The following is a 10,254-nucleotide window of genomic DNA, read 5'->3' on the forward strand; positions in this document are numbered from 1 at the left end:
AAAAAAAAAAAAAAAAAAAGTATTTTTAAACTCAAGTTTTTCCTACACTACATTTTGCCTTTTAATCCTAGTTTGGGGTAGGGTTTTTTTTGCTTTTTTCAACAGGAAGTGGTTCTCAAAAAAACTGTTAAAATATACATATCTATCTCACGTATCCATGGATCAGAGTAAATGACTTCCAGAAAGTACCTGATCTAGAAGCCTGCCTTAGAAAAGTATGACACCGAAGCAAAAGAAAAACTGTTGAACAGGAAAGAATGTTAACAACTGAACTGCAGCTAAGATTGTCTGGATAATAACATAAACCAGACAATTATTTTGGTGGAAAAGACAGTAGATATAACATATAATATTAAAACCTCTTGACTATAAACTTGAATTTGTCCTGTAGAGAAACAATTACTATTTAAAAAGTAGCAAAATTTCCGATTAATTCTGCATTAATGCATCTTCGTATTTGTATAGAAATTACAGCCCTTCGGATTTCACTGAGGAAAACAGGTCCAACAATTGCAGGATTTTAAGTCATTTAACTATTTTTTCTCTCTGCTCTGTAAAAAGACTTTGTATAGAGAATATTTTTTCTTAAGTCCTAGACAGACACTTGAGAAAGCCAAATATGTATCTATCTAGTTCTCTATCTGTATATGTATCTGTAGTTCTCATAACTACATTATGCCATGCAAAGATCAAACTGGGAACAAATATTTTCAGAGTTATCAAAATTACTCTATGTTCCAGTAATGCCATACTTGAATCAAACATTTTCTGTTGAATAGCAAGCCAAGGCTGAGAAGTTATCCATACATCGTCTCAGTTTTTTGTGGTTATTTTACTTCATTACTCATAGAATAATAGATTTTATTAATGATCAGGTAAATATAATATAATTTCTTTTATTTGTAAGGCTTTTCTATTAAGTACAAACAGTAACTCAGAAAAATATCAGAACACTTCTATTGTACAGAACAGTGTCACAGAAAATCTGTTTTTGCATCAGGCTTGAGAAGGTAAGTCTCCACATTTGGGAATGCTTAAACCAGAAAAAAGGGCTGCTGCCTAATGCTCCAAGTCAGTACAGATCTTTCCATTGTGTTAAGAAACAAGAACTGAGAATCTGTGTCTAATGTCATCTGGTAGAACTTCTGTGAAAATTCAGTAGCAAAGAACAAAATCCACTACTACACTCATCATGCATCATTATGACCACTCATCATAAATCTAGCTGACTTTTGACAAAGGAAACTCGTAAGTAGTTCCAGGAACAAAAGTGAGTGAGTTTCTGAATGGCTAGAACAGCTCCTGGACTGCATCAGCACTCTCCAGCAAAACAGAAACAACAGAGAACTTTTCTTCACAGAAGTTGAAATATTTAAAACTAAGAAACCGTGGTATGAGATTAGTGTACGTCTCTATGAAAGCAGCATAATTCAGTTACTGTTCACAATGAATACAGAGTTTGTATCTGAAATAATACTAACTAGTATCTAGGAGCATGTCCTGGTTTGAAGTACAACCGAACCAATTTTGTGTTCAGTAATTTCACATTTCAGCTATACCTTCTCTAACTCTCTGCAGTTAACAGCATATTGTGGAGAAAACTGCTCGTTCTCAGAAGACCAATTTTTGTGCTACATGCCAGGGAATGGTATGCAGAGAGGCCCCTGCTTATGCTTATTGCGTTAACAACCAAGGTCAGCCAATTTTTGTTATTTGCCCCTTAGAGGGTCGGAAACAGAAAAATGTAGAGGGGTCACATCTGTGGGGAGGAACGGACAGGCCAGGTACGACCAACTGGGGTATTCCATCCCATCTGCCCCATGCTCAGTATAAAAGCTGAAGGATCAAAGGGTCAAGTTTTTCTTCCTGTGATGGCCAATGTCCAAAGAGGAACCTGTCTGTTCATCTGCTTTTGATCCCAATCCGTGTGTTCCTGACTCCAGAGCTGGAACCCAGTTCCCATCTGTTGCTGAGCCCAGCCTGGGACTTCCCCAGTGCCTGTGACAGGACTGACAGCTTGATACGGTTTTGTATATATTGTATCTATTTCATTATTTTCTTCTTTTTTATTTTAATGTTAATTCTTCATTAAAGTAGTCTAGTTCATTCTAAACTTCTGAATCTCCTCATCTCTTCCTCTCCTCTTTTGGGGGCGGGGGGAATGGCCATCTGTTGGGCCGGTTGCAGTGATTTCAGCTGAAACCACGACACAGCAAGACAATGCTCTTAGATTAGAGTTAGCATATTGTCACTATTTATCTGTTGCAATAGCATTTTTCACTTGAAGGGACAATACCCATTATATATCTTTGTTGCCCTTTGAAGCCTGCAGACAGACTGCAGTATATTTTAACTTAGGTCAGCAGGAAATGGCTTCTTACAAAAGATTATAGTAATATATTAATTTCAATTTTTCTTTCTTTATATTAAATATACTGGAAAACATAATAGATTTTGCTTCTATGATCTGATAGTCTTCATGATGCTGCTCAGAGCAGCCGCATATAAGACCTTGACTGCTAGTCTACATTTCATAGTTATTTTAGCAATTGTACAGTGGGACTAAGACAAAGAAAATAAAAATACCTCTTTGAACACGTTTTATTAATACCATTCATTAGCATACAGTTTGCTATCATAATTTAGGCAAAACATGGACGTATTAATATGAACTATAAAACTATAGAAGGGTATCACTAAGGCTGGAGCAATTATATTGAGTGCTTTTACATGAATGTGCCTGCTTTTACTGGCTTTCACTTAACATTACTTGCATAACAGACCACCATGAAGCTCTACAACCAAAAATACCCTGAAGTGCAGAGATCTGAAGTTTGTGTGGAAACACATTTATAATGAATATAATGTAAATGTATGCTCCGGGCATAAACACAGCTTGAAAGCTGTGTTTGCATGCAGTTAACGCAGATGTTGTTTATGTTGGCATGCAGGTAACAATCACAACAATTATAGTATTCAGCTGTTTGACATTTTGAGGGAAGAGAAAAGGAGAACAGGTAGCCACTAGAGGCTAATGATGAGTGAATTACAGAGAAGGGGCATAGAAAAGTAAGACTTTCTTCAAACAGAATAATTACAATTGCAGTGCTGTTTCTGACCACTATAGAACACCTACAGCTTTACTCTTCTGCCTAAGTGAGGTAAGTGAGATATTAATTCCTGAAAATCGGTCACAGATGTATTTCTTCTCAAACTCTGCAGCCTTTGTACATATCCTTTGTACATAGAAAGGAAAGGGGAAGAAATATTCATTGGACCTTAAAATGGAAAGTCTTCAGCGTGGCACATGGTCTAATTCTGAATAATTGGGTTTGTTCTAGGCTAATTCCAGCATGAAGTGAACAATTACAGTTTTAAAAAATCCTCACCTTAAAAAATGCTACATTTATGAGATGGCATTTGCACAACTAATCTGCTGGTAATCTGTAAAACAATAACAAGAACACGATCATGCAGTCAAAAGACACATTTAATAGATTGTGGCTACAGTTCTAAGACAGCAAACTGCTTTCTTAAGCATGAAAGACACTTGTTCTGCAATCTTTCAGCAAAAAGATAGGACAAAATTGCATTTGCAAACTGTTCTTTTTCTTTAAAAAAACAAACCAAAACTAATCAGAAAACTATCGATTGAAAGATTAGCAATGTTTTATTTGTTATATGTTATAGAAAAAAAACCCCAACATTTAATCTGTAAACTGCAGCCTGTAGCTGTTTCTGAGAGAAGAAACATACATCATTGTTTCCAGTTTTCCCATCAGAGACATCTTTATAAATCCATTCCTGAGTTGCAAGCCTTGGCTAGTAAGTAAATAATTTTGTTGATAATTCTGGAGGAACATTTTTTGGGTTCTTTAGATCCGGGAAAAGGGAAGTGCTTCCTAATATAACTTAACACATCTAAATTGCTAACATTCATTTTTGCTACTAAATATCCCAAACTCTTGCTTCAGTGTTTAAACAGCATTATCACATGAAAAATATTTTTAGAATCACTGGCAAAGGCAAGTTTAGTGAAGGACTATGCCATACTCCTAATCTATGTGTTCCACTTCTACAGAAGGATTTTGAAAGAACTGCAAAGAATACATTAATGAAACAGAAAAGTGTTTCAAATTAAAAAATTATCCTGTGGAAAAATGTATTTGCAAAGCTGAAAACTAAAGGGTACTTAAGCTGTGCAATAGAGTGATTTTGTATGACTATATAGGATGCTACCATGTTTAAAGCCACATACAGACAAATGAGCTGTATCAATAGAAACATTTGAGTTAATCCTCAGAAGTTAAAAAGGCAGCACTTACTGCTCTTTTTAAAAATCTACAGTCTCTGGTTTTTTGCACGTCACTCCACAAAAAATTGGTTTTCATCTCTTCTCCTCTTGTTCATTACCAAGGTACTGAAGGTTTGTTATTTCTTAATTTTCACAACTGAATTACTGAGAATTTCTCAAAGAATTGCTGAATTGCTGATTATCTCTGAAGTTTGATGGTGGTTTTTTTTGAAGAGCAAACTCCATGTCTTTGGACTTTGACTAGGACACTGCCTATATGTCAGGTTATTTAAAATATTTCCAGGAGAAAAGTAGTGTCTCACTATATTTCTTCAACAGCTCTTCAATTCATCTCATTAAATGATGCATCAATTTGAAATAAGAAAATAGCCAAACAAGAGATGGCTTGTTGGCCATTAAATGCTAAAATGACAAAATTACCCTTGACAGATTTTCTAGATCAGATTTTGTTCCCTCAAAAAAATGTCAGGCCTTGCTCACCTTATTACAGTTGCACTAAATTAGTGAAGTTGTGATTGTTAAGTTTAAATAACCCAGGGCTAAGCAAAAGTCAAAAACTCTCAATTTCAATACACGTTATTCCTTGCCAGGCTTTATCTGCAATTAACATAAGGAAATACCAAATTAACGAGATGCTGGTTTCTACTGAACTCTGTGTTCTCACTCATATCAATCCAATTGGACTTCAAAGCTACTTGATGATATAATTACACATTCAGACAAAGCCTAACAGTCCAAAGAAAATACACACACAGTGAGCAACTTAGGAAAAAGACTTTGGGACATCTTTTGCAATTCATCACTTGACCTTCTGAATCTAAAGTCTTGATCGCTTCACCTCGAATCTTATCCTTTGCTCATAGCAATGTATTTCTCTTCTCTTGGTATTCCTCTGGTACATGTTTTCTCCATGCATTTTATTTGATTAAATAACAGCTTGGAAAACAGAAAACATAAATAATTCAGAGTAAACATCTTGAGCAAAAATTTAAGTGCATGACACCAGCCAGACATACAGGAAACAAGTAGTCTTATACCACCATTTTTTCATTAGTGGCCATAACTCAAAACAACTGCAGAGGAACAGAAATAGTTTTGATGAAGGGAATGTATTGATTTACTTTGGGTGAAGCAACTCAGACCTGCAAAATTATGCATGCCTGATAATCATTTGCTTCAATCTAACAAAATATCTCCCAGTTAACATTTATAATTCCTCTGGAATTAGAGTACACATTGCCTAGAGGACATTAAATTAGGCAAAATGGATATCAGCATTTCAAACCAGCGTATCAGGTGCTTTCAAATGAGTCATGCTCACAACTGTTCTTTATCAAAGACAGACTTCCAAGTAATTTATCCAAAACATTATTTCCCATAGTAGATTTGATTGACAATAACTAACTGCACAAGAAGGGTTTTCAAAATCTAGCATGTGTAATTCTGAGGGTTCATTGCTTTCTTATTTTTGAATCGTTGACAGTTTTTGGTTTGTTTTTTAAGCAACACCAGAATTGCCCCATGAAATTGTCTGAATTGATATATCTTAGATTTTGTTCCCAGATTGATCTCCATAATTTTGGAGAAAGAACACCCCTAACTACAGTATGCATGCAATCCACTGTTGAGAAACAAAAAGGGAAAGTATGCATGCAACTACAGTATGCATGCAATCCACTGTTGAGAAACAAAAAGGGAAAGGAAAGCACTCACAGAAAGGTAGCCAAATCAGAGCAAAACTCTAAGTGAGCTTCCCTACTCATTTTTCCGCATGTTTTCAGAAGGACAAATCTTTCCATCAATGAGGTTTTTCTGAGATATCATGCTATACCAAAGATAGGTAATGTTAATTTTTAAATTCAAGATTAAATAGATTTCAAACAGAAAAGCATGAAACAAGGCCAAACAACAGGCACAAGTTTGACTGCTTTGTTTTTACAGCATCTGCTTGTCTCTGTCTTCCTTTAAAATTGCCTTTCAACCCAAGCTAGAACTCCCAGGCTAGACAAGATATTGGGAAAACTGCCTCCTAAAACACCTCCCTTCCTCCATTTTTTGTTTTTTTCATATGGTCTTCAGCTGCCATTTACCACATCTTCACTGTGGGTAGGTTACACAGGAGCCTTTGGGCACTTCTGGAGACTAATAAGGGATGGGAGCCATCAGCACCTAGACCCAAAAATGGCAACCCTTTAAGTGCAGTTACCAAGTTAAGACCTCTGCCTCCTCTTATGAATGGTAAGGAAACTACAACTTGTGGCTAAGAAGCACCCATTCTTGTTCAGGGCAAACAGAAGATGAAGATGGAACAGACAATGGCAGAAAAGACTCATTTTGCCAAGCAGCATCATAAGTTGTGGGTTCTGGTTTCGGGTGTGCAGGTGCTGGAAGGAGGTTCCCTCGTGCAGCTGCTGCTTTGCCCTACCCATCTGTCTCAGGGCACACCCCATATCTGCCATAAACCTGCACAGGCCCCAGTACTTCTCACTTAGGGCAGAGCTCACTGCGAGCGAGGGCTGAACCTCTGCTGCCCCATGGCCCCTTCTGTGGCATTAGAAATACTCCGCCTGGGCCTGTTCCCCATCGCTTCCCTCCAGCCAGCCATGTTAAGGGCTACTTCCAATTACTCTGTCATCTGAGAGAAAGGCACACAACAACAACAACAAAAGAACCCCAACCTTTTTGTTCAGTAACAAGGTCACAGTGTCAGAAGCATGCCCATCTGCAGCCTCATGCTGAGTGAGCACTGAAGAACCCTCACTACACACATAATCCAATATACTACAAAGAAAACACTAACAATAATAAAATTGAAGCTGTGAAGACTCTGACTGTTCATAGTACAACATCCTGAAGCAAAGCCAGTAACACATGCCAGTATGAGCCCCGCAGCTGAAAGGCTCAGAAAATCATGAGGCAGAGCGGGGCAAGGAGAAGGCTTTCGTGCCAGCACCTAGCTTCCACCTCTGGCTTCAGGAACTGACTGCTGTCAGTAGCAGAACTTCAGCCACGTGCTTCAGAAACTGAAAATGCTTCCGTGGCTGTTTGCCAGGACACCGCGTGTCAATATGCAATACCATTTACACAGACTTTGATTACAGGAAATGCTGAAAGAGACAGAACAAATCAGTCACATAGTTGTCACTTGTAGGAACAGATTAGACTAAAACTCAAATACAGAGTCATGATGGCACAACCAACTCTTACTTGAAGACTTCAGAACTGAAAAAAAAAATGATAAAAAAAAATCAAGGTGGGCTGGAGAAGTAACACAGATAGACTTGATGTACTGCAGGAAAAAATAATCCATGAAATTGAATGAATACAAAACACTCAAACCAGACAGGAACCTTAATTTTATTTACTTATTAAACAGGGAAATTGTTTCAACTTTCATGATTATTAATGAGATATTTTTCAACATAGAAGTGCTATTCACAACATTTATTAATGACTAGACACAAGACAAGTTGCCTACTAGAAAGAAAACATTGATAAAAGAAAACTAGGTTAAGCCCCAACTGAGCATAATGAAGAAAAACAGGTGACTTAATATAACATCCTACATTTAACAAGATTATAACAAATAGAAATCAATGTAGAGAGAAACATAATATGAATTTTAAAAGGACACCATTTAAACTGTAATTCCATTTAAAGTACCTATCACTTAGTACTTTAACCTACTTATGAACACAAGAAGTCAAGGAAGTCTCAGCATGAATACAGTAAACTGGATGGATGGCTATTTCACTTAATTACATATATGCTCTTCTGCAGTGTAACGTAATTACTCTGGGTAACTAAATTGCTGTAATGCTCACGAGGTTTTATCTTCTCCTCCCCGTCTCTTAAAAAACAGAAGAGAAGATCGGGAAAAGCTGAGAAACCTCAAAGGAGCATTAAAAAGCAATAACTGCAACACCACTGAGAAGAGTTAAAATAAGCCTGTGACACATTTTATTTAGATAACATAATTTGGATGCCCAATCATGTGCTCATAAATGCTGTTGACACAGCTTCAACATACATGCAAAAACTACCCATTTAAGACAACCCCAAATATGCATGCCCTTTCACAACGTCCTCTTTAAAGCCTTGCAGCAGAAGAGAATCGTTTTTCTCAGTCTGTAGCCTGAACTCACTCTCACCAAAAGAGTCCCACAACACTCCCCAGTAATAAGTACCAATTACTGTGACTTCAGAACACAGCAGTTACCTTAAGAGGACACTGCACAGTTAAGTGCTGCTAAATATTGCCTTTGCAACTGTCAATCCTTTAATCCATTTAAGCTCTGTTTACCATATCTGTGCAATTCAGTATTTCAAACCTGTAATTACATTTAGAGACACATTAAAGCCCCCACTAATACATACAGTAGCTACAGGAAACACATAGAAGTGCAAGAATATGACAAAGATAATTTAATGCCACTTTCAGAAAGCAGCATATCATCAGCTTTAGCATCTTTCTAATTTTAGTCCCATCTTTATAAGATGCTTCACAGCAGTAGTCCCACAAAGCTTGCTGTCTGTGGAGCTTCAGATTTATGACACCCCAGAAAAGACCTACAGATTCGAACATACAGCAGCAGTGGAAGTGTTCTCCTCCACAGGATAACCTTAAAGCCTCTAGGCAGTAGAGGCTTTTTGGCCAGTACTGATTTTGGCAGGGATAGAGTTAAATTTCTTCACAGTATCTTGCATGGGGCAATCAAACAGATTCTTGTTACTGATGCCGTGAAAGACGAAATCAGGACTCAATAGCCGGGATGACTATAAAGCAGGTATTCTTTATTGCAGCGCTGGACGCACAGGGGATCGCTCCTCCAAATGTGCGTGCCAGACGGAGTCAGTTTGACAACATATATGCATACATACATACATATTCATGTAAGGAGTTTTAACATATTCATTAGTTTCCAGTAATTCATTACCATACGCTACCTCCTTCTTGGAGTTCTCCATTTGTCAGAGATAAGATAACATTGTGCTGGCCTCATGATTGTTGTTGCCTACGTGCCAGCCTTCCTGTCTTGTTACTTATCGTAGCTCTGCAGGGGTTGTAGGCCCCTCTCTGTGGTCAGTCAGGCTACATTTGCTAAGTCATACTTAGGTAAGCAAACCTTCAAGCCATTCCTGGCCTTATTCTTTAATTCAATCCCCCCTTTTCTTTAAGCTATTGCAAATTCTTTTGCATAATTTTGTTTACAGCCCATAATACATGTACTTGTTGAGCAACAGTCCGTACTTTCCACCATAACCAAATGTTGAGAAGTGTCAGCAGTAGGGCTACAAAAATCAACACTAGTACAGGATGCAATAAGAAGTCGAAAAACTGAGCAGCAATTGGAGATTTTAGTGAGGTATTTAGAAAAATGTCCCACCAATGGTGTTCACCAGGTTTCTCGATGGCTGTGATGATTTTCTTTATTTCCAGAGTATTGTGCTGGACTTGCCATAATGTTCGTTTCGAAGCTTCCTTCACTTTCTTTAGCAACATTTTAATGTCTGGGTGGGAAAGCATTTTCTTAAGGACATTAATGTCCATTCCAATCTGTAGTTTAGGTACATCATTGTATAGCATGAAAAGGAACAGAATAATTAAAATCACAACCTTGTATCTTGGTAAAATTACAAACACAAAAGTTAGTTCCATTTGTTTCTTCTTCACAAGTATCAATGCTAACATTAACACAACTAGTTCTTATACAGACGCATCCTTTCCCTACATAATACACCTGTGATTGAGCATGTTCTGAGGGAAGCATCTCGAATGTGCACGTACTGTCTTCTGTGTCTAAGCACAAATCTTCATTTTCAATGACTGCATTCTCACAAACATATCCTAGTTGTTCCTTTGGAATGCAGGCTTCAGTACTAATGGTCTGCCATTTCCTTATATCATTGTTATATCTTGCCCAAACATTATGGTTTAT

General features: G+C 37.3%; 1 protein-coding gene and 1 long non-coding RNA gene across 2 annotated transcripts in view; both read right to left on the reverse strand.

Annotated features, from left to right (window-relative positions):
* MLLT3 (myeloid/lymphoid or mixed-lineage leukemia; translocated to, 3) overlaps positions 1-10,254 on the reverse strand; it is a 146,840-nt gene that overhangs the window by 77,830 nt on the left and 58,756 nt on the right. The gene's annotated exons all lie outside the window — the stretch shown is intronic.
* LOC106894098 overlaps positions 9,089-10,254 on the reverse strand; it is an 8,133-nt gene continuing 6,967 nt past the window's right edge. Inside the window, exon 3 of the long non-coding RNA XR_001413213.1 lies at positions 9,089-9,441. This is a non-coding gene — a long non-coding RNA (uncharacterized LOC106894098). The remainder of the gene's footprint in view (positions 9,442-10,254) is intronic.

The sequence above is a fragment of the Calidris pugnax genome, unplaced genomic scaffold (assembly GCF_001431845.1).
Source record: "Calidris pugnax isolate Ruff unplaced genomic scaffold, ASM143184v1 scaffold208, whole genome shotgun sequence".
In the NCBI taxonomy this organism is placed as follows: Eukaryota; Metazoa; Chordata; class Aves; order Charadriiformes; family Scolopacidae; genus Calidris; species Calidris pugnax.